Source organism: Ixodes scapularis, unplaced genomic scaffold (genome assembly GCF_016920785.2).
Source record: "Ixodes scapularis isolate PalLabHiFi unplaced genomic scaffold, ASM1692078v2 PGA_scaffold9__187_contigs__length_104089568, whole genome shotgun sequence".
In the NCBI taxonomy this organism is placed as follows: Eukaryota; Metazoa; Arthropoda; class Arachnida; order Ixodida; family Ixodidae; genus Ixodes; species Ixodes scapularis.
Window position 1 is genome coordinate 78,082,942 of NW_024609884.1, and position 5,078 is coordinate 78,088,019.

Here is a 5,078-nt window from a genome sequence, read left to right on the forward strand (position 1 = left end):
GGCGCGCCGCCGACGTCCTGAAAATATTTTTTTGTGCAGTGCACGACTGGCTATCCTTGGGTGCTTTCGCCAACCTTTCGCTGCTTTCGCCCTTCCAATTTTTAGGGTTTTTAGTGTGTCTCCGCACCGTCCGCACCACGGTGCAAGAAGGACTTTCTTGCACCGTGCTCCGCACACAGACGAAGAGACGGGTTCAGCCGGTTTAGTGAGCAAAATACGTGGGACTTTCGCCGGCACGCGCGTCTTGTGGGGGACGTGTTTCTCCCCTTCCAGGCAGGGTCGGCTTCTTGGTGTTTTTGGAGGATTTCGGAGATCTTTGCTCCCCGATGCCTCCTCTCCCAGCTTTTCGTGTCTTTGCCAAGAGACCTTGGCTCGGCGCCGTTGGGACGGCCGGGCAGACAGGAGCACTAGCGAAACTACGAAAGTGAAATATTTTTCATACGCGAACGGGCTTGGCGTGGCGCCGGGTAGGCTCCGGCCGTTGTACTGGCAAAGTTGCGGGGGTGTCATTTCGTGTCCATTGCAAATGTAATCCGTACCCCATCCCCCATCCTACCCCACACCCATCCAGTCAACGTGAGTTAACCTTGGGCGAAGACGTGTGCGCTGAGGACAAACGGGATAAGGTCTCCACCCAACACCTTTTCTCCCCCTCCCCATCCCTTTTTTTCCGTTGGGTCTATGGTCTACCTCGACCCCCTTCAACCCCCTGCCCCTCTCATCATTTCCCTTCACCCTCTAGCATTCCGCAGCTCGAGGCTTGTGACATTGCAAGTGTTGTTTTGTCCGTCCTTCATGTTTTATTCTTTTTTGTATTTAACTTTATCACGAACGCGCTCAATTAATTACCTTTTTTCGGTTCATATGGTGACAACCAAAACAATGTTGTAACAAAAAGATTAAATATAATGAACAGAACGTAGGGACGCATCTTTGTGAAAAACCCGAGACAGATATCGACAGACGACAAGGAAGAGAAGGAGAACGTCTCAAACACAGCTAAAGCTTTTTTTATCACAGAACCGTTGAATAAAGGAAGAGAAGATAACCCTTCTTCCAGTGGCGGACCAACTTGTCTTTGAGTGTGTGTGTGTGTGTGTGGGGGGGGGGGGGGGGGGGGGGTGCGGTACCCTTGGTATCCCTTGGGCGCCGCCGGCCATTTTTAGCCCTGCCCAGCGGCTGTTTCATGGGAAAGGGGGGGGAGGGGACAAAACACATGCCTTGCCCCCCCACCGGGGCCGTCACCGGCATCACTCAAGCGCGCTGCCATCTCTGATCACTGTTGTCACTGTTGCAAGGCTAGGTACGTACCAAAGGCCAAAACACGCTATATTTGCGCAGAGCCGGGGAGAGTTTGGCCAGTGGGTGTGGCGACGAAGGCGCCGGAGAGGAGAAAGATAAATGAAAGGGAGGAAAGCGCCGAAGGAGCGAGAGAGAAAGAACCGAGCAGAGCTGGAGCAGAGAGGAGACGACCGCCATCTTTTAGCAACGCTGTCGGAGACTGGTCGGAGAAGAGCACTGCTGAGGCTACGCGTCGTCTGCTACGGGTCGACTTCTTTTTCGCCTGAATAAAAGTTTGTGGCCATAGGCCGAAAAATCTTCATTTATTAGCTTTTTAACCCACCGAGGAATAACAGAATGTCATTTTCTTGCCAGAGCCAGCGATATAAAAGGCAATAATCAAGATTTAGACGCCGATCCCACGCATTCCGCCGGGAGAATGATCGAAGATGGCGGCCCTTCCCACTAAGGGGGGGAGCAGCCGGGAGTTCACGCGCATGCGCTCATGCCTCTCGCTCTACGCCGCGTGCTGAATAGCTCGCTCGGGAGGAGAGCGTTACGGCGGCGAGATCATAGACTGACCAAACTCTCCCCATATACGGCTCTGTATTTGCGCAGCTCTGTATTTGCGCGACCTCTTCTGCCCTCCAGTGTTGAAAATTGAAACCAAAGCCAATGGACCTTTGCAAAAATTACCTTCTGCGCGCTGCCATCTTTGTCTGCTGGGCTGTGGAACGCCTTCTGAGCATGCGCTGTTGGTCTGCTGTGCGGTACATCGGATGCTGCGCATGCGTCCACAGCTCAGTGACTCAGCATTTTCTGCCCGGGCGCTTCGTTCGAGACAGCCGCTGGAAAGGTCTATAGCCGAACCCGTCTCGTGTATGGCAGTGAAAGCAAACCATCATTTTGGCTGGACGAGTGTGACTCGTCATCGGCGATGTTGGTACAACCTTCCATGACGAGTACAGCTCGGGTTGAGTGGTTAAAGGGTTAAGGTAATAAAGTGAGACTTTTACAGACAAAAGAGGGCTTGTTCACTGCATTCCCATGCTTGGTTATCGACATCGTGATTGACTCTTTCAATCAGGCGCTTGCGGTCGTTTCTTTCTGTTACAATTGTGGTTGTCGAGTTCCATAATGGCACGCAATTCTTACATTCCTGAATATGCTTGGAAACCTCAGAATATGGATCCTCAGTGAAGGGTCCAATGCAGTGTGTAATTTTACCGGCGTTTTTTTTTTTTTTTTTTTTTTTGTGTGTGTGTGTGTTTGTGTGTGTGTGTGTGTGTGTGTGTGTGTGTGTGTGTGTTTGTGTGTGTGTGTGTGTGTGATTGATGTGTAGTTTTTTGTGGCGTCAGATGGTTTGACCCCATTGTTAGAGGTCCGGTTTCGTATCTTTTGGTGAGAGAGGTGATGTGAAGAAGGGTTCCCTTTCCTTCCTTCTTTTTTTCAACCCTATATAAGGGGTGTTATCCTCAATAAAGGTGTAGCTGTGATTGAGACGTTCTCATTCTCTTCGTTGTCGTCGTCTCCTCAGTCTCCGGTTTTTCACAAAGGAAATATGAAGTTGTTTGGTCCTGCTGAACAATTCCTCTTTTTTTTTTTTTTTCCCTGACATTTGGGGTTCTTTTCTAAAGGTAAATAGACTATACGGTAGGGAGAGATACGCGAGGGGGATAAAGTAGAAAAACAGCTTGTAATGCTCTTAATGGAAGTAAGAGTTAAAGAGATGGCTCCTCCTAGGGGTGCCTTCATGTGCGCTTTGCTTAGGGTGGAGACATCTGGCCATTTTGTCCCACACTTTTATTTTTATTTTTTGTTCAGAAGCGCGTGAAAGAGCGTATCCCTGCACGCGTCTGTGGCACTGACTGTGCTATGGCGACATTTTGTTTTCGTCGATTTCTTTGTATTTTCCCCGTGAGCGCGTGCTGTCGGCATCGGGTACTACAAAGGGTGGCAAGGACATTGATAGCAAAAGCGCGCGTGTGTATGAAGGCACTCTAGACATTGAGGCACCCTAGCTCCTCCTGGTTTTCCCTTATACAGTAGTCCTTATCAGATCGGCAGTTTTCTCTAAATCTTTAGAGTCTATCGCTGCCGTAGCACTTTGCAGTAGCGTCGATGATATGCTTGAAGGTGGGTCCATCCTGTAAGACCTGGCTCGTTGCGAGCCGGAAGTTCGTGGCTGTGATGTGTCTAAGAAACCGCATGGAAGTTTTCGCGTCATCCCGTTGATTGTCGTAAATTGTTGTACCCAAAGAAATCTTCAACACAGGGGGTCTTAAGTAGAACACGAAAAATCGACATGCTCGCGCGAAAAAAAGTTATTCGTGATTTACAGAAATTTTCAATTAGAAAAAGGCGGCCAAAGGAGCCCGCGATTGAATGGCAAACATTACCAGGAACGCGTTTCCGGCTTGAGCGGCGTCGCCGTCCGCGTAAACGCGCGTTGCATTATGGGTCGTTTCCAATTGTGACGTCACGAGTGACGTCACTCGCAACCGCGCGTTCTATTATGGGTCGCTTTCCATGACGACGTCACGAGTGAAGGTCACGAGGGTCACGAGAGAGAAGAAGGATGAGAGGGTACGGAGGAGGAGGAAGGGCATACCAGGCATACCCTCCTCCTCCTCAAGAGCTGCACTCTAATTCGGCATTACAGGAAGGTGTAGACGCCTTTCATTTTTATTTAAAATTTTCGGAAAATCGCTCATAACTTTTTATTCGGATAACGACAAGCTCTGAAACCGGCATGTTTTCCGAACCACTAGCTGCTCTACATCTGGGCTGGGGCCATTGTAGATTTTTTTTTTTCTGCGTTTTCTTTTTTAACATCTTGATATTTCTTTAAATAAAATGTAATCTCCAGGACGAATTGTGACACTCTTTTAGGTAATAGGGACCTTTAGCAAACCGTTGCCGTGCTCCGCGTACCGCACTACCGGTGCTACGAAAGCCTGCTGGAGAGCTAAATACTTTACTGCCCTCGTAAAGTATTTGGGAAGGCGTTGAAAACCCTCGCCTCCGACCGTCGTATTGCCTGATCGGGCGTCGGATAGGACGATTTCGTCGTACATGTGTTTTGCGCTGTAGTGCGGTACGTGGAGCACGGCAACGGTTTACTCAACGTTACTAGAACACTCAGTTGGGAAACTCGCCGTCGAAACTTGGGCTGCTGGCGTCCACCGAGACCGAGCTAAATACGACAACAGCGCCACTCTTTGTCATTTGTCTGTACTGTGGTCACCTTGAGCTTTTACATAGAATATTTTTGCGTAAAAACGTGTTAAAAACAATGGGAGAAGGCTCTTTTTGTATGAAATTTATTGGAGTTTAGTACAAAATGATGGGCGCGTGATGTTTTTAAAATCTTTAGTTTGCAGGGTTTTGCGGCACAATTAATATTGTTTTTATACAGCCATGCCTCAACGGTGCTTTCAGGTAGCGCGTCCCGACGTAGGTGCATTTTAACTTTTGTAGTAAGACGCGGCGCGTCCGCTGGGGAGACGGGGGTAGCACCCCTGTAACCTCCTCCGCTGTATCTGTTTCGGCTCCAAAATAGCCGATTAAAGCCAAAATAGAGGTAACGTACAGTTCCTCGAGTGGCTGCTGCGGGAGAAATGGAGGCGTTGTGTTCGTCATTAGCTCGGTTCTCGAGGACAGATCGGGGTGCACTTTTTCAGATAAGTCTCTATGGCAGTTTCCCAACTAAGTGTTTTAGTAACGTTGGGTTTACTGAAGGTCCCCAATGTAGACAAACCGGTCCTTTTACAAAAAAAAATATGAAGTGCTTTCTT